The sequence below is a fragment of the Crocodylus siamensis genome, chromosome 8 (genome assembly GCF_052110815.1).
Source record: "Crocodylus siamensis isolate JL-2025a chromosome 8, ASM5211081v1, whole genome shotgun sequence".
Classification (NCBI taxonomy): Eukaryota; Metazoa; Chordata; order Crocodylia; family Crocodylidae; genus Crocodylus; species Crocodylus siamensis.
Window position 1 is genome coordinate 32,795,746 of NC_143402.1, and position 20,700 is coordinate 32,816,445.

The following is a 20,700-nucleotide window of genomic DNA, read 5'->3' on the forward strand; positions in this document are numbered from 1 at the left end:
CCACAGGCGTGCACCATGCCTAGTGAAAAATCCGTAAGCCCTGGGGATCACTGCAGCCATGATCCCTGTGGCTCAACGGTGCATGAAACCCCCAGATCCTGTGCCTGGTGGCTGTTGTGACCCTTAGGGCTTCAGAGTACAGGAAAACCCTCATAGCCAGTGGATTGCTGCAGGGGTGATCCGCTCATTCTGGGCATTCAGGAAAACCCCAGAGCCTCTGGGCCACCACAGGAGCAATCCCCATGCCCCATGGATGTGGGGAAAACTCCAGTGGAAGGAACACTGCAGTGGTGTTCCTCCTGGCCTGGTGATTTCCTGCACCCCAGAGCCTTAGGGATATGGCAGTCTCTCAACTGGGGTATGTCAGGCTCCCAGCCATGGGAGCCTGCTTCTTGTTGACACAGGGGTTTCTCTTAATTGCTGTATTATTTCAAGATATAATTCAAGTTTTTTCGCCAACCCAACTCTTATCATTCAAATCTTCCATATAAAGAGTTATCACACCTTAGTCATGTTGCTCCCCCTGCACTGGCAATAAGAGCTATGGAATCTAATATGCAATTCCAGAATTGCACCTTTTGCCATGCATGTTTGATATGGCAGGAGGCATAATTGTGTGGCTTGCACATTAAATACCATCACACCTTCACCTGCATGTATAGAGTGGGAGGCTAAGAAACAATAGCAGCATTTCAGGACCTGGCACAGAAAATTTCAGGTACTTATCTAAATCTTATACAAAAAAAATCTTATAAAAAAAAATCTTATCATCAAAAAGCTGAGAGACTGTGGTGTCGATGCCCACACGGTCAAATGGGTCGCCAACTGGTTGGAGGGCCGCACCCAGAGGGTGGTAGTGGATGGGTTCTTCTCGACCTGGAAGGATGTGGGCAGTGGGGTTCCGCAGGGCTCGGTCCTCGGGCCTGCACTGTTCAACATCTTCATCAGTGACTTGGATGAGGGGGTAGAAAGCACCCTGTTCAAGTTTGCTGATGACACTAAGATGTGGGGGGATGTGGGTGCACTAGAAGGGTGCAATAGGCTACAAGCTGACCTTGACAGGTTGCAACGGTGGGCGGATGAGAATAGGATGGGGTTTAACACTGATAAGTGCAAGGTGTTGCACATGGGGAGGAAGAACCGGCACCACACTTACAGGTTGGGGAACTCTCCTCTTGCCAGCACGGAGACGGAAAAGGATCTTGGAGTCGTCATTGACTCCACGATGAACATGGGCCGGCAGTGTGGGGAGGCAGTCAAGAAGGCCAATCGTACCCTATCATGCATCCACAGATGCATCTCGAGCAGGTCCAGGGAGGTGATCCTCCCCCTCTATGCGGCACTGGTCAGGCCGCAGCTGGAGTACTGCGTCCAGTTCTGGGCGCCACACTTCAAGAGGGACGTGGACAATATGGAAAGAGTTCAGAGGAGGGCCACTCGTATGATCAGGGGTCAGCAGGGCAGGCCTTATGAGGATAGGCTACGGGACCTGAACCTGTTTAGCCTCCACAAGAGAAGGCTAAGGGGGGACCTTGTGGCCTGCTACAAACTGGTCAGGGGGGATCAGCAGGTATTGGGGGAGTCCCTGTTCCCCCGTGCGCTGCCAGGAGTGACCAGGAATAACGGTCACAAACTGGCGGAGGGTAAGTTTAGATTAGATATTAGGAGGCGCTACTTCACAGTCAGGGTGGCTAGGGCCTGGAACCAGCTTCCAGGGGAAGTGGTGCAGGCTCCGAGCCTGGGGATTTTTAAAAGGAAGTTAGATGAGCACCTTGCCGGGGTCATCTGACCCCGGTGCTCTTTCCTGCTAAGGCAGGGGGTCGGACTAGATGATCTACCTAGGTCCCTTCCGACTCTAGCTACTATGAAACTATGAAACTATATCTGAACTTCTTGGAACAGGTCCTGCATTAGATTTTCTGACATGAACAGTTATGTTGGAGGCATGTTTCAGTAAGTATGCTAAGTTTCCCCCTTCTGGCCTGCTAAAAAGCAGAGAAGCTATAAAAGTACAGCAATGAAAATAAATTAGTAAACAATGTTTGACATGATTTCCCTCTAAATCTCACATTTGGTATTAGTCTTAAATTTTGGCCATTGATTGATTCTCACTTAAGAGTTCATGCACAATACGTGTTATAAAACAAAAGCGTTAGCTTAGCCTTTCTGGATATATGAGGAGTATAAATTTTTAAAAAAAGTAATTGCTGGCAGTTATAATTACTGCTGTTATTAATCATTATGAACACTTGACTTTTCAAAAAATATTTTGAAAATGTATTACTTGCATTTCTTAGCTGGTATAAAAATTAATTTTTCTTCAACCTGTGTTCTACCCACTATCCTGGATCTACTTGTTCTGTATCTGTCCATCTGCCTGGTTAGTTTGAACATAGCTTATAGTGAAATGGACTTCTAACTCCATTTTTGGAGAATCCAGGACTTCAAACGCTTTCATTTTTCAGGGGCTACCTGTTGTATGCAGCTATTGATATTAGCTTTTGAATTGAATTCTTCTGTAAGTATATTTGAGTTTGTTTATTATTAGGTGCTAAAGAATCCTATTAAGAATGTGCATTGGCTTGTACTTATAAATAATGAATTTTATTTTCTCAATGGAAAATGAAACCCCCCCCGAGTAGTTTATAAAATACAAATGTTTGCATTAAGTAAAATACATTCTAACTATGGTACATAATAGCAATAAGAAAGTTATTAATGATTTTACAGGATTTTAATTTTAGTTTTTTCTTCACAGCTCACTAACATTAATTTCCAAATTATTCAGTTCTTTTCAGATCCTTTAACCCTTAGATTTTTTAGAGCCATTAAAATAATGTTTTACAAATGGTTTCTAAAAGCTTAACATAAAGAAGAAAGAATCAAAGTGTTTAATATTAATGCTAAAAATAGGGATATTACATATAATCTTTTTTAAATTATTGATCATTAACTCCTAAATGTCTCTGTGCAGAGCAAGGATCAAGAATACAATAAAGGGCTAGTTCATGCTTAAGTAAAAGAGGTCTGTTTTCACCCATGACTTATTCTCAGCATATAGGAGGGAATTGGAGGTTCCTGAATACCTGAAATTTGACACTTTTGTATGTAATAGGGAAAAGAATGAAGAATTCAGCCAAGAGAAGCTCCAGCTATATAGTGCATCCCATCAAAGAGGCTAGTTTTAGGAGGTATGAGGTTGATTCTCTATACAGTTATAGAAGCGAAAAATGTTTCACTAAAGAATTACCTTCTTTGCAAATCAGCCTACTAACCCTTTAAAGAATTTACAAATATACTCATAGCTGACACGATGAAGGGAGTGTGTTATTATATAAGATCATTCCAAGAGCACATACCACATATGAATTACAGGCAGGCTGAGCCATGTGGATGTATATGCTAGGCAGTCTGGAAAACAGCTCCCACAGGTAAGTCAGAGTGAGGGGGAGTGAGGTCCCCCCTAGGGAGGGAGGGAGTTGGGAAGGGCTGGGGCTAGGGCTGCTACCCACCTGGGCAGTTTGTGGGCCTTGCTGCCTGGGGATGAAATGCACAAGTACAGGGCTCTGGTGGGGAACAGGACAGGGCCATGGGTGGCTTATCTAGGGGGTGGGGGATGGGCCTGGCTCCCCCAGCTGCACATACTTACAGGGAGGCAGGGGAGACCTCCGCCCCCCAGAGCTGTGCATGGGATGGGTGCAGGCACAGGCTACCCACCCTACTGCCCTCCCCCAGGGCCTCCATGGCAGAGTGAGGCCATGCAGGGAAGTTTCTTGCAGCTGCGAGCTCTGTGCTTCCCTGGGACAGAGCAGCAAGTGGCAAAATCCTGCACTGTTGACCCTGTCGCTGTGTGGGGAGCAGATACTGCACCAGGGCAGCATGCAGCTCGCAGTGGCAAGGAGCTTTCCCATATGGCCCTGCTGTACCCTGCAGCAATGGGTCACACCTGCTGGGCCATGGAGACCACAGGAGAGGGCAGCAGGATGGGAAGCCCAAGCCTTCAGCGGGCAGCTTGCACCTGCCACAGCCTTGTATATTGATCAGCAGTGTGCACAGTGGCAGGGAGCTGACCCCGCTACCCAAGCTCGCAGTGGGCAGGGAGCAGGCAGGAGTCCTGGACCTGCATCTGGGTGAGCAAAGGGGGCAGAGAGCATAGGCAATGCATTAGAGGGGCATGGGGGAGTACGTGCACCACCTGAGAGCACTGGACCCCCCCAAAAGTAAGCAATCTGGCTGGTAGGGGGGCACGGAGAGTGCTCCTGCTTCCCCTGATATTGGCTCCACTGGTGGGACATTGGCAGCAGACATGCCACATGCCAGTGGTGGAAGTCCTGGCACTTCTGCCACCGGGCCACTGACACACTCAGCAATCAGTCATTGGGCCCCTCCCCCCTGGGGTTACCACAATTGGCTGCTGGGGCACCCCCCCATCATACCCTGCTGATGCCCCCCCCCCCCCCCGAGATTCGGGATGCACCAGTCGCCCATGGCAGGGGGAGCTCTGATTTTCTATATAAAAAACCCAAAATCAAACAACAAAATGTATAGTTATTTAGAATGTATTTTATTATAGTGATTGAGGCACTGGTAGGTTTCCAAATTGCTTTAAAATTGTAAATATAGCAAGAAAACATTGTGTTCAATAGATACATACATACATATATATATTGGGTTTTTTAAGCAGAAATATTGTGATTTTTTATCAGGGAAAACCAGGTTCCCTGTTTATAAGGAATAATCATGATTTTTTTTTTCTTGGTGTTGCTTCTTGACTGTCTAGGGATCTTTGTAAACTTTTCACCCCACTTAGCACAATTTTAGTTTTGTCTACTATAATCAGTGGCATGAAGATTCTGAAATATTTTCTGATTTCTTAGTGAGCATTGTTTTTAGCCTTCTCATGTTACACAGAAAGACAGAAACTACGAGTAAACTAGAACTTCAACCTCTCTGAGATATGAAGAATATCTTACAGAGAAGGTGAGATAGGTTACTACACAGCCATGAGTTCCTTAAATAATGATGAGAGGTAAGGATTGTTGCTTCCTTCTCACATGATTCCTGAACTATCACAGCTTCAAGATCACCCTACAACTACTGCAAAATGACTGTGCTGAATAAAAAAGTTACGTTTAAAAAATTGTTAATGACGTATTAATAAAATGCCACCTCACAGTAGCAGAAATAAATGGTTTGTCTTTACCACAACAGTTATCTCAAGTTAGTACACTTAAGTTTTTCCAATTTGCTATATTATAGACTAGCTATAGTATGATCAGAGTATGACAGGCCACACTATAAAACTCCCTGAAGTATGCAGAGTGACTGGATTAGCAGTTGATGGGTGTGTTGTAATTCAAATTGCTGAATCCCTGTTGCATCAGTAATTCAAGCATCCGTGTCATTTGAGCTTCAACCCCTGAGGGTCTCTCTCAATTTCTGTGTTAGCTTAAGAGATAACCCAAGTTTTTCCCCAACCCAGCTCTTATCATTGAAATCTTACATATAAAGAGTTATCACATCTTATTCATACAAAAAGCCCTACCCTGAGTAGTACTTTAAGATCAAGCTTGCTGCCCGAGTTTAGAGGTGGGAGGTTTGAAGCTTGAGTGTTAGTGATGGTCAAGCAAGTAATACATTGAGGATACAGCAGGTAGAATGAGACAACTCATACCATGTTAATTCAGTTCTTTTGTGAATCCAGCCACTACCTATGGCTCCAGTGTTGTTTCACAGTGTGGTTATGGTCACTTGTGCTAAGCCAGCTTGGATACAGTGTGTAAAATGTATATACTTTAACTGTAGAAGTGCAAACAAGCCCTCAGGATCCAGTTAACTAAAGTTAGCTGAGATTTTATTTCTATTGAGGATGGGAACTGGGTTAGGACAAGTAGCCCTGCAGCTTTGTATAGTACTGGGGCCAGTGCTGACCCCAGCCTCTATCTTCCCCTTGCTAATGAGCCAGGAGAAGCTGGGTGGGGTCAGTTTGCTCCAAGCGCTACAGTTTGCCTCAGACGAAAGTACATGTTCAAGTATGTGTGCTGAGGCACAAATATCCGGCACAAATTTGTGCTGCTGTTATATGAGCTGCTGCAAGCACAGGTGCCTGCTTGTGTGGATGTGCCCATAGTGTGCAGGTAATCTTAAATAATTCATCAAAGATATATTAAGTTTTATTATGAATGTAACTATTGAGTTAAATATTTTTTCAGACATACCACTTTTACATTGGATGCATTTATATTCTTACAGTCACTATCACTAAACTTAATTATTTTGGCTTGGAAAAGCAGAACAGCATTTTGTGTAAACTGTTTTTTTTTTTGCACTAAAGCATAGTAAGTGCTAAAGCTTATTAACTGGAAGTTTCTTAAATATTATGGGTTCTGGTGAAAAAGCTGTTGAATGTCATGATTTTGTTAAGCAAATGGCTTCAATGTTAACTTTACACTGTTAATCACAAATCTCTTAATTAGCATTACTATTCACAAGGGCTAGGCATTTAACTGGGTTTAACAGCAATTAATTAGGTACTTCCCCAAAGTTAGCAGAGCTTTTAAATAATATTTGTTGAATCTGTCTCATAACACATGGGTATGACAACTAAAAACAGATTTTACTTGCTTTGAAAGCATCTTTCATAGCATAATCCATAGGTACATGCATGGATCATATGTTTGAAATATACGGGCATAGCCTGTGTTAGTCTAAACACCTGTCTTTGTGACATGTTGAACTCTGCTGATTTAAAGAACAGAAGCTTCATGAACTAATACATGAATGCTTATACATATGTATTTGTTATTATGGAATAGAATATATATGATACTGAAGCCTCTGAAAATCCTATCCAGATAAGATCTTATCTTCTGGTATAGCAAATAGATTGTTTAGAAGCTTATTCATAAATAGCCAAAAGTTAAATCATTTTAAATATAGTAATTTGGAGTAGTTACCCTTTATAAAGTTAGATGATAAATGCATGCGTACCATTTTTATCGCAACCGCGTTAACACTATTATTAATACAGCTAAAATGCAGCACCAATTTTCAAATGAGTAAATTACTTTCAATTTTCTCTACCTTATATACATAGTATGTGTGTGTATGCGCGCGCGCGCGTGTGTGTAAATTCATGTATTTAATTAAATCCAGGTTACAGATTATGTGATCTCTGTTCTCCTGCCTTTGAGCATCACCCACGCATTCCTTAATTGCAAAACATAGTCATCCTCTTTCAACCAAAGTCAGCCAGTCAAAATTAATGGGACACATGAGGTCATTTGAAAGTTAGCTCTTTGACTTACTTTAATGTTCAGCTGGTTCTCATCCCTCCATCTCTTCTGCATGCCTGCTGTTGGGGGAGAGGCATAACTTTCTCTTTCTCTTGAGAGAATTGCAAACCAGGACAAATTAATTGCTAATTAACTTTCTGCTTTGTCCCTTATTATGCCAGTTACATCCCTCATGTTTTTCTGTTTTAGTATTACTGATATTTGTAATTAAAATCAGGCCATATATATCAGTTTTAAACTGAAAGATTTGTGTATATAAGTCAACATTATCATTCAAATCTTTCATATAAAGATTTTTTTACTTCTGTCAAGCTATGAAGTATTACATTAAAAAAGGCAAGTGCTGAATAATACAGATCAGGACAATCTTTTATTATATAGATTTCATAGACATTTGGGCTGGAAGAGACCCCGGAGGATCATCGAGTCCAGGGGCAGGAAGTCAGCAGGGATCATAGGATCCCAGCAAGATAAGCATCCAAATGTGTTTTGAAGGCATTCAAAGTGGGTGCTTGAACTGCCTCAGGTGGCAGTCTATTCCAAACCTTGGGCGCTTGGACAGTGAAGAAGTTCTTCCTTATGTCTAGCCTGAACTGGTCACAGTGGAGTTTGTGACCCTTCGATCTTGTCATCCCTTGGGGGGCTCTGGTGAATAGACATTCCCCCAGATCCTGATGAGCACTCCTGATAAGCTTATAGGTGGCCACCAGATCACCCCTGAGCCTGCGCTTTTCCAGGCAATAGCCCTATTGCTTTCAGCCTCTCATCGTAAGGTCTGTTTTCCTGACCTCTGATCATGCACGTGGCTCTCCTCTGCACCCTTTCAAGCTTCTCCACATCCTTTTTGAATTGTGGAGCCCAAAATTGGACCAAGTACTCCAGCTGCAGCCTCACCAAGGCCAAGTACAGTGGGAGAATGACATCCCGGGATCTGCTTGAGAAGCATCTGTGGATACAAGCCAGCGTTTTGCTCGCTTTATTAGCCACAGCATCACACTGAAGGCTCATGTTCGTGATTGAAGGCTCATGTTCATACACTGATGGCTCATGTTCATAGACATTAACTTATTTCTTTAGGACTGGTGCTAGCTCTTAAGACTTCCTCTTGACATCAAGGCACAATGAGAATTTAGATGCTTAAATTTTAAAAAAGCCATCCCTGACTCTAACTCATTTATTGCTCCCTTGAAATGGGTGGGAACTACAGAATTCAATGCCAAAAGGTGTGCACTACAGTCTTGTACCCCCAACAGTTCTCTCACTTTGTATTGCACAGTGCTGTAATTCCTTGCTCAGTGTCAATGATACTGTTTTGTGAAGAAGCATTTGGTCAGGCTATTCCTATCGATTTTCCCATTCGATTCTTCATTAATTCAGTTTCCTTTAAGTGTTTGTCTTCTGTGTTAAAAAGCTGAGGTTTTTATTAGTTTGGGATTACTGAAGTAGACAGCTGTTCCTAGGGAATTAAAAAAAAAACCATGCCACCACATCAAGGAAGTGCATTTTAGTTTTACCTCAAAGTAAACATTATGGTCCACTCAGGACACCCTGCAGTAGGCCTGTGCAAATAGGGAACTATTCAATTCAGGCTTCGATTCAGCTGATTCAGATGTCAGCTATTTGATTTGGAGCTCCAAATAGGTTTTCCGCTTTGATTTGGAGATTCGGCCATAATGGGGAATCAATGAATATCTATAACTTTGTTGTTTTTTGTCTGACTCAGACAAAACTTTCAGGGGCAGTAGTCTCTGCTGAGGCCACAAAGCCTGCCACATTTCAAGGAGATAGGTGCAGGGGTTTTAGGGAAACTGCACCCCAAATTCTTGAAAGCAAACCTCATGTCACACGTGGCTCTCCTCTGCACCCTCTAAACCACAGGGGGGTCAAAACTGCAGGGGTGCTAGCCTCTGTGGAGGCCATAAAGCCTGCCAGGTTTCAAGGAGATAGATGCAGAGGTTTTGGGGAAACTGTACCTCAAGCTGTGGACAAGCAAAACTCATGATGTGGGTGACACTGTGTGTGTTAAGGCACAGCAGGGTGAAAGCTGAAGGCCTGCTAGCCCCTGCTGCGGCCACAAAGCCTGCCAGCTGTTAAGAAGATAGGTGCACAGGGGTTCTGGAGCCCTGCACCCCTAGCTGCTGATAGGCAAAACTCGTAACATGGGTGCTTGTGCAACTGACTGTCTCTGTCTTGGGGCAGTTGATTGTGTGTATTGATTCTTTCCTCTCCTTGGTCTGTAGTTTTGTAGGTGTTAATTCTTGCTTGTTAACTCATTCTGTAGTAGCTAGCTACTGTGTATTGAGCTGGTCCCTGAATAAATCATGATTGATTGGTAACATAGTAGCCTAGCAGCCAGGCCTGCAGTAGTTCCTGCTCCCCTCCACCCCCTTCCCACCCCGCTGTGCCCCAAGACAGACCTGTCATGAGTTTTGCCTGTCAGCAGCTAGAGGTGCTTGGTTTCAGAACCCAGAAGCCCCTTCACGTGTCTCCCTGATAGCTGGCAGGCGTTGTGGCCTCAGCAGGAGCTAGCATGCCTGCAGCTTTCACCCTGCTGCACCTTAACACATGCTGTGTCACCGATTTCATGAGTTTTGCTTGTCCACAGCTTGAGGTGCAGTTTCCCCCAAACCTATCTCCTTGAAATGTGGCAGGCTTTGTGGCCTCAGCAAGAGCTATCACCCCTGCAGTTTTGACCCTGCTGTGGCTTAACAAATACACATGATGTGAGTTTTGCTTTCAAGAATTTGGGGTGCAGTTTCCCCCAATGCCTGCACCTATCTCCTTGAAATGCGGCAGGCTTTGTGACCTCAGCAAGAGCTACCACTTCTGCAGCTTTCACCCTCCTGTGGTTTAACACAGATATGTGATATGAGTTTTGCTTTCAGGACTTTGAGGGGCAGTTTACCAGAAACCCCTACACCTATCACCTTGAAACTTGGCAGGCATCATGCTCTCAGCACATCCCTTCAAGTTTCATCTGAATCAGCCAGAAGACAACAAAGTTATAGATATTTCATTGATTCCCCATTATACCCTATGGCCAAGTCAGCGCATCTTTTCCAAATCAATTTGGAAGCTCCGAATTGATTTGAAACGCCTAACGCTTCCAGTAATTCGATTCAAATTCATAGATTCAGCATCTGAATCATCTCTGAATCCAAATAGTGATCCGAAGCTTTGCACAGCCCTACCCTGCAGGAGTTTGACCTCATATTGACACTGTGATAATGGGTACATGGTAGTTACTCCAAGATTTAAAAAAACAAACAAATAGCTTTAGCAGTGAAGACAAATGCAACTGTGTGGCCATTATAATTCACACAAAGAAGAATCCTTTGGTCTCTTGGCATGTGAATGTGCAGTGGCTGTCATAATGGCTCATTTTATGCATTAATTCTGTGCCATCTAAGATATGCCATTCAGTGCTTTCAGAAATACAGCGGATATCTGATCATTCCTAGAATAACGTTTGATAGCTTAATCTGCTTAGTGATAGAGAAGACTGCCTTTCTGTACCATTTGTTCTCTGAAGCTGGTGACCTGTGACATGATTATTTTGTCTGTGACTGAAGAACTGTGTGTGCAATTTACCCAATACTTTAAATCATCAGGAAAGGATTCTTGAATCAGGAAGAAAAGATTGCCTTCTCTCATATTCAAGTATTTAGGCCTACAGGATGATGCAAATAACTTACTGCTTATCAACTTTTTCCTTTTCACATCTGTAAAACATATATGTATATTAAACTCCATGCTTTTTAGAAGGTGGCTAAGTTGGGAAGTTTTGTAGGTGGAGGAGAAAGCACTTTTGATAGCTTCTGTGTAGGACAGTAGAATGGTACAATATTAGACTCAGGCCAAGAAACAGAAACTAATTAGTAAGATCACTACTCATTGTTCAGTGAACTGTGTGTTAGTAAGGCTTGAGGTATACAGTAGTTAATTCTATGAATAATTTGATGTACTTTCTTCATTACTTACCAATTCCCTGAGCCTGAAAACCAGCATACAGTATATCAGTTAAGAAATGTGTAAAAGAAGGCTACTCGGCTGGTCATTTGAAGTTATGAAGCAGGTACATTTTGTAGTGTTTCACTGTATAACAAATCCCTATCTGTCAAGACATTACAGTCACAAGCTGACAAGGGTCCAAGTATGGGGATCTCTTAGGTGTTTAAACTAATTTTAGCTGACAGCTAGTATGACCTATGTGGTTGGTACCTGGCTGCCAGTTGGCATTTTTTTCACATGTCTGACATAACATGTGAAGCAGCTATACTTGCTGCTGCTATTCTGCAATATTGCCATCTTGGGTTTTACATCAAGGTGGTAATGACATTAATAAAGACAATCGACTGGAACATTGTAAACTCATAGATAACTGTCTTGAGAGCTAAATATATTGCTCAGCATAATAAACAGCTGTCCTAATATAGGCAGGGAACCTAGTAATGTAGTGCTGTCTTTGCTTCTCCATATGAGATCCCTAAAATGAATGAGGAAATTACATTTAAATAACTTGTATTTAGAAGGATCAATTAATAGTAGATATGGATAACTTTGTAATGAAATCCTTGAAATGTACTTGAAAGTTTGTGTTCCACATATTTATTATGGTACCCAAGTGTTACTTAAGATGCTATACTTATTTCCCAACCAGTTATTACTAGCTTATGCTTTTTTACTAGGGATAGATCCTACATTTACTGTAACTCAATTTACAGCTTAAATAACATACTACCTCGCTGTCTCACATGCAAAAACACATATGTACACACACCAAAAAGCAAGAAAATGTATCTACCATCACTAGAACGAAAGCAATTTGAAAGTCAGCAAACAGGAACAACTATTTTCTGTAGGCTACTGTGCGACAACCCTGTTGCAAACAGATTAAAACAGCAGGACAGCAATTGTACTGCTAGCACCAATACCCATGTCTGTATTACTTTTCCTCAGGCATGGGAAGGAGTCTTTTGTGCAGTTTCATTGGAACAGTATAGCCACACTTAAGAGATTTGAATCCATTATGCTTATACCAGAGAACACTATGAATATTAAGAAATGCAAGTTTCAAAGTGGATAGATGGCAGAAGAGAGGCATTAAAATTAATCCAAAAGTGTGAATAAATGTATATGCTCATGGGTTACAGTGCATTTGTCACCTCTGTTGTAATGCATGATGTGTGTTATAAAGCATGATAACTACCCCTACTTCAATTCAATACACATTTGAGAAATTTCAGCAGCCCACTTCCCCCCCGCCCTTTTTTGGTTGTGGGGAGGGAAGAGGAGAACAGACTCCACCTAGAGAAAGTGTTATTCTAAGAAACAGTTTCTGAAATTATAAAATTATATAGTTTATTGTTAACTATAATTTGGTGCATAGATGCCTATAAAAGGAACAGTGACACAAAAATAACAGATTTCTGAATGGAGTGGGAAATAGGAAGTAGTCTAAAGGACACAGGCTGTAATTCAGTTAGAAACTTTTTAGCCCACCCATTATATACGCTAAACCAGGTTTCTGTTAGCAGAGTATGGTAGATAAATCCATCCACACTCAAGTGGATGGCTTTTAGTTAAGCCAGCCTCTTATTCAAGGGGTCTGAACAAGTTAGGAAGTACAGTGTGAAAGCGGCCATCTTAGTTGTCCGGGATCAGTAACGACTACTGGGAAGGAAAAATGGTCATCTAATGAGCACTTTGCACAAAACAGGTAGAGTGCTGGAAGGAGGTATGAGTTCTCTAGACTGTAATTTTCAGAACACCTGTTATTTTCAGTTGTTTGATAATGATTGCAGTCTTTGAAGAGATCCTCAAAAAAACCCTTTTAAAACCAGACTAAAAATAAGTTTGTTTTATTCTCTGTGCTTGCTTTCCCTTTGCCCCTCTTTGGAAGACTGCATGGATATGGCTCCTGCTTTTCACAGTCTTTTCATTCATTGAATATATATTATACTTTTTAGAAAAAAGTATTCTTGAACATATGTAATAGAATTAATTTTGTATCCCATATTAACATGTAATCTATCTTAGAATTCATTTCAGTAGTAATATTATTAATAGTGAGGGAATACTTTGCTTTTCATGGCCATCATTAATATGAAAAAACAATGTTTTCACCACAACTTTCTTTAGTCAACAGAAAAGGATTATTTCGGCAACTTTCTATATCCTCCCACCAAAATTGTTGAAAGAGATGCTGTACTCCAATTTCATTTTGAAGACTGTTAATTTTGCCAGAAAACAAGTTGCCATTTGACCACCTTGAAATATTGTTCTCTTATCACAAAAACAAACACACACAGGTTGTATCTTAACAAACCAATGATAATAATTAAAAAGAAGGAACGAATATCAAATCTAAACCTTTTTTTCCTCATACAATTAACGTATAGAATCAAATGCCAATATGTGCTAATGAGGTGGGTAGAGACTGAGAAAACACAAATGTTTGTACTTTTACTACTATTTTTTCCCCACTTAACATTTTGACTAATGAGAAAAGCTGGAAATGTGATGATAATTCCTGTGGATCCTAGAGCAGGGAACCAATTTTCTTTGATTCTAGAGCAGCGTCCTCGATCAACACTGTCCAAGGGGTCACCGGGAAGGTCCCTTGGTCAGGATCTAGTCCTCGCTGACACTGGGAGTCAGGGGTCCAGGCTTGGTACAGCGATGGTCCTTCTGTCCCATCCTTCAAAATGGTCACTTGATGTGCGCGTTCCTTTATGCCTTATTTTATGCTAATCTGTTGGCTTTAGAGCCACTCACAGTCTTTCCCTATAGCTGTTACCCTATGGAATTAAAAGGTTTTAGAAATTATCATGACAGGTATCCACCCGAACGCAGGTTCACCCAATAAGCAAATTACACCACGTTACTTTGAGGTTTGAAATTAGCATTACTTTGCCCAAGCTCAACCCCTTGGTTTCTTATTCCTTGGATTCCGTGGAATGTGCTATTTATATTAGGTGGCTAGATCTTGTTATGGCTGACCTTTAAAAAACCTGTTAGATCAGCTAATCTTGTAGTTTTGCTTATTTTGGGGCTCAGTCAATCCCATGATCAGTGCAAACGGTTAGATTCAACACTTCAGTTACATTGTGACAGACAAATTCCACTTGCGGGTTGCAAACTTGCAAGCTTTGCATTAGCTAATCTTAACTTCTAGACAATTGCATGGAGGTCTCCAAGACCATATATTTATTGCTTATGGTGTGGTGGCCAGGTTCTGGCCACCACACCAATGTCACCCCACCCTCCCACCAACTAGTTCCTAACAGGAAGGACAGAACAAGAACCAGTAGTGGCTGAGGCAGGTTATGTTGAAAAGTAAGAGAATAGGGCATAATAAGGAAAGTAGGGCAGCCTAGCCATTTCTGTGGGTAAAAATCCCAAGCTGTTTTGTTTGACCTTAGTTGCATCTCTAGCATAGACTCACTCCAACCAGCTGCAGTTAGAGGCTTTGCATTATTATTTATTGGTTTGTACATAACATATGATAATATACACTAGATTCAAAGACCATCATAGTAGTATTCAGTGTTGAAATTGGCTTTACCCATTAGAGAGCCAGTTTTGATCTTAATTATCCTGTCTTCACACTGGGTTAATTTAATTGCCTTCATTTACTCCTGAGTTTTGCTCTGGGTAGCTGGGAAGTAGAATTTTCCTAAGGAATTCAGCAGCCAAGTTCAAGTTTGGACTTCAACTTTTAGGCCATTTTAGGCTTTGATATCCCAAGTTGAGCCTGTGAGTAATTGCTTGCTTTTAACAGAAGTTTTGAGTGAGTTCAGAAATTGCCTCTAATGATGGTTGTTGCAGGTACTGTATCAATAATTTTGGATGATCTGTTTTAATAGTATGACTCACATTGGTACCTATAGGCACACAGAATTAATGTTGACTAAATTTTCTGCCTCAATGGCAACAGTGACTTAAAACTGACAGTAATGAGAATGTTACCTTTACTACTGAACTTGATATACATGGTGATAACAATTTATTCTAGTCATTTGCATTATTGTAAAAAGGAAACATTATTTTTATAATCACATTCTCAAGTAAGAGACAAAATAAATATTTATTAGCAATTGATAGCTACCACCACTATACGAGATTCATGATGAGTGACAATTTACATTTTTTAGGTGGTCCAAAAACACTTACTTTAAAATAAATGGAATCTCAACAAGTAATTGCATATTTATTTGGATATTTTAAGGTCATTATAAAGCCAGGGTGTTTTCAAACAGCCTGTTTATTTATAGAAATCTGAAGATTTCACCAAAAGCTTCAGCTGAACTAAATTAATGTCACAAACTATATTAATTTTATTAGGTCAAGCTGTATTAATAAGGATAATTTATTTTTGTATTGAAAAGCATAGCTAGCTGTACTACTACTAATTAAACAGGTATACCAAGATAACTGGTCTGACCTTCTTGTTTAACAAGTTTCAAATTGTACAACTCAACGTAAGTAGAACTGAAGAAAGCTGCTTCCATGGTTAATATAGATGGTGGAGATTATAGCTCTATTTTGTGGGCCATTCAATGTAGATGGTGGAGAATATAGCTCTATTTTGTGGGCCATTCAGCAAGTTTCTGGTTTGCCTGCAGCTGTCTTTGGATATAACAAATACTGAACTCAAAATAATTTTAGAATCTACTCAGCTTTACTTGAAAACTAAAGAGAAAGAAAGAAAGAAAGAATTTAAGGGACTTCAGTTTTAAGTGCTGTTATAGATTGCCAACCTCAGCCTTGGACACCATCGTTCATGTGGGTAGATCTAAAATACTTCAGATCCATTTACAGGACCTGGTTTCATTTATTTCCTGTCACTTCTTAGATGTTGACTCTCTTCTTGTTACGGTTCCCAAGAGCGTGAGGTGTAGTGAGTGGACCCAGGAGTGAGGGGCAGCAGGGTTAAACCATAGGAGGCTGAAATTAAGAACATTTCCCCCGCAGTATTTGGGATTTGCATTAATCATCTACAGTTGTTTTTAATTCAGTCCAGGAACTATTAGGACACAATTATAGGCCCATTAAGACATACAAATCATCTATAACATTAATACAATATAGGATCCCAGTTGTGTGACTGTTCCCCCTAATATCTATTCTGAAGGAAGAGCTGAGTGAGACTCCTTGCTTTCTCAGTCCATAATAAAGTCTGCCTCTAGGCCCACAGAAGATTAGGGAAAGGATGAGGGTAATACAGAAAGGAGATAAGAATACTTCTCGAAGGTTGTTTTATGGAATCTGTACCTACATGTTTGAGTCTTTGTCTAACAGGTGGTAAAATAAACCCCAAAGATCTCATAACATGGTTCTACTACTGTCTTGTTGATTATATACATTCTTCAAACCTGTAATACTTTTTTATTAAAACATTCCATTCAAGAATAAACTGACTTGAGTTGCTTTACATTTTGTAGTCAGACAGCATACATTTGCATAAGCTCTAACACTTTCCCCCCCCTTTAATTGAAACAAAAAAGTTCCATTCCCCTCTGTTCCCTTATTTAAGTAAAGACTTTTGTTCCTGGCAGGCAGAGAAACAGCTATGTGTTTCTTAATTAGTGGACTGCAGAGCCTGATTGATTGTATAATATCAGATCTCTTATTATAACTAAGGAATATGCATTGTTTGGAAAAAAGCAAACAAAAAAATCCAAAAATCTGTTGATTAAACAAGAAGCCACTATTACAAAGGGCAGCTTAATTATGTGAGGTTGTAGTTTAATCTGGAGAGGAGCTTGTTGCAAGCCTGAGGGCAACATTTACAAATGTTTCTACATGTTGATGGAGCTTTAGAGAAAGAACAGTTTTGCACTATGAAATTAGTGACCAAGCAGAAACGTGGCTTGTGGGTTTGTCTTGGATAATGATGCTCTCTTGATTTTAAAACCATAGCCTGTTTCAACTGAATGCCAGTCAGTTTGTAGCATTTAACAAAATACTCCAGTAACAACAGTCTAACCATAGATGGGCTTTTGCTTTACAGAGATGCTCAAAAGCGTCACGTGATGACTGTAGGTGTTGTAAGACTTGCTGCCACTGTCCTGAGCTCATTTTTCCACGGGTGCTGACAGGGTGGACCTCGGCTTCAGATCACCTGGTCTGCCAGGACATTGGTCTTATGTTTTCTCACCTGCCACAACTTTGATGATATTATATTTCTAGGAGGTAATGACCTGCAGCCCTACCTGCTCTCCATGCTGTAAGTGTTGCTGCTTTCACTTTCCCTGTCTGTTGCTGCCAGCTGCTTTTCTTCTTCTGACATCTCCTGCCCAGTATGTAAGGTGCCTCGGGGCTTTTGTTTGCTCTCTCTCACTCCTTCACACATCATGTAAAAATGTTAGGATAGCGTAGGAAGTATAAGAAGAAATCTTATTGTTGTCAGCTATGACACATAAACAAATGGATTAATATGAATTACAGTGGGTTCAAACCATCAATATATTTCTGTAATACATTGGTAGTTGTAGGAGGGAAAAAAACAAATGACCTGCCCTTCACTGATTTTTATGATAAAAGAAAACATTAAAGAAACAGCAGGACAAGACATATATTTCAAGTAAAGCAGGAGAGGCTTTCTTCTCTGTTTGATTTTGCACTTGGGGAATTTTTCTTCATCTCTCCCTTCAAAGGTAACAGAGAATTCATTTACAATAGCCTGAGGTTATGATAGCAAAACAAAGGCTTGCAACTTAACATATTTCAGAAAAAACAAAAGAATTCAATTAGGCTAACTCACTTGGCTGTTCTTGGCAACTCCTGAAGATTGGGGAGGATGCTTAACTTCTGATTTTAAAAGAGCTAGTCTGTGAACAGGAAGGGAGAAGATGGGAGGATTAAGAATGAGCACTTGGACTAAAAAAGTCTTCCTAGCTTTCAGCTGATGAATTAACAGAGGTTTAAAGTATGAGAGCAAGAGCTCAGACTAGGAAGACTTGTCAGGTACAAAGATAATGAATCTAGTCTGGAAGATAAATTGTTCATTGAAGGTGAGGTGACTGGATTTTTTTATACAAGTGGCCATATGATCATGAGAGCTTTGTCTGTAATGATATCACAGCTGTTTCTTCTTGAAAGCTGAGTTACCTCACCTTTAGTAAGTAATTTGTCTTCAAGACTGATGCATTATCCTTTTAAGTGACACATTTCTCCCCCTCCCGCCCCAGTTCTAAAGATATATTTGCAGAATTCTGATACTGAACGGAAGATGTCAGAAAAAGCCTTTGGTATTTGTGAGATAAGTTCGTTTGTTATATTTTGAGTCTTTAAAGCTTAAGTATGATAGAAAATATGGCAGAGAGACTCCCCTGACCAGTATCTCACCTAAATCTGTCCTATCTTGACCTGCTTTTTCATAAAACTTACATATACTGGGAACATGAGAGTTAGTATGGTATAATGATTATTACTTTTTTCTCATAGTAGCAACAGGCACTATTAATTTGATTTGTCAGAGAAACAAATCTATTTTGCTATTAATCTCTCAAGCTCCTTCCCATAGATAAATGTGTGTGACTATATTCAAGATATACACTTTGCCAGATGGCAGGGCAAATTTGGTGGCAGGGAAGCACTGGTAGCATAAATTGCTGCTTCCCTGCTGCCAATTTCTAGACCCTTGGGGATCCTTGTGGGCCAGAAGACATGGCCCTGTGTGCTAGAATGGTTTAGCATGTATCTGGATCCTGCCACACAGGATTGGTTTGGGCTGATGTGCAGATGGATCCACCTATGTGGTGTTAGCTTGTAGCCTGATCTGTGTGTGTGGGGTTGGGTCAAGCCGGTTAGCACCTCTGGACCAACCCCATGTGGACAAATCCGGGCATGCAGGGTCTGGTCTGTGGATTGACCCCATGCCACTCACATGGTGTGCAGGGCCAGAAGGTTTGGTGCCACTGAGCTAAAATATGGGATGGTCCTCCTCCTCCTCCAAAGTCTAACACCTTCTAGTCATGGGACTTTTCTCAACTATAGGTTTGGGACCTATGTTCTCCCAGGTATGCACATAGAATTGTGTACCTGCGCAGCCAGAGCACAGCCAACGTCATATGCTCAAGTGTCCCTGAACATGAAAGGATCACAAACTGTATATAACCCCAGAAAATGACAGTTCTATGTCTGGGCAAGTGCTGTTTCAGCATGAAAGGTGATATAGGATCCTGCCTATAGTAAGCAAGTGAATACATATTCAGTATGTGTACAAATAAAAGCAATTTAAGTATGTGCTTCCCTCTGGAAATTAATCCAGGTGCAAAACAAATCTGAGGAGCCCAGTGCAATTTTAGGGAGAATATGCAGTTCTGGAGCAAAGTCCTTGGATATGAAGTCTAAGAATTCCTGAGTGACTTCTTGGAAAGGAAGGTTAGGCCTTATTAGAGGAAGAATACAGTTTCTGATTCACACAGTTACCTAGGAGGAATGGGCACACTGCTGCGGTCCCCATAGCACTCATGCAAGTCAGTTTTATTTCTATTATATTGAAACAGTATTATCTCACACATTGAACAAGGTTAGTCATTATCCCGTATGTTTTGGGAAGCTCAGTATGTCTTGTAGGGGTACTGGGGCATGCACTTTGCACGCCACAGTGAATACACTTTACTTTCTTAGTACTTTATCTCGTGGTTTTTTTATGGGAAGAAAGGCCTGGGTGTTAGTTCTAATGATGTGATTCCTAGCTCTGGTGCACATTTTCTCTGGCACAGGCTTCCTCAGTGACTTTAGAAGCATTCGTTTAGGACTTGATTATGCAGTGTTCTTGATACAGGTGCATTATCTTCTCTATATAGAGACCCAGTGTAGTCTAGGGGTCCGCAACCATAAGTTAGGTGTTTGACTTAGGAATTGCTGAGTTAGGTACATGTTTTTCACGATGTCAAGGTTAAATGTGAACATAACACCCTTGAGTCTGCCATCTGTCACCTTCCTCTTGTATTTTGGGAATAATAATACTTACGTATCTCAGAAGGATAGAGTGAAAGTAAATTTCTGACTTTCTGAGGAGATCAGATACACTGGTGAAGAACATATAAAACAGTAAAAAATGTTCATTACATGCAAAGAGGAGTCAGTGGGTGCATCTAAACATGAGCTTTACTGCAGAATAGACTACATAGCTCTGAAGTAAAGCATCACCATCTACATGTGCTGGTATTAGGGTGCAGTAAGCTAATTAACTCTGCTGTAAGATAGTACTGTGCTGCAGTGAAGTGCACATGCAGACATTGACCGGGGCATAGATTGTGCGTGGTCAGCCCAACTAGTTGGGGACCCACTCTGTCCTGGCTCAAACTGCTGCTGTCCTGGACACATGTGTTGATGCTACACCCAGGAGCAGTTTATTCTAGATCAAACTGCTTTGGAATTCATTGCTTCG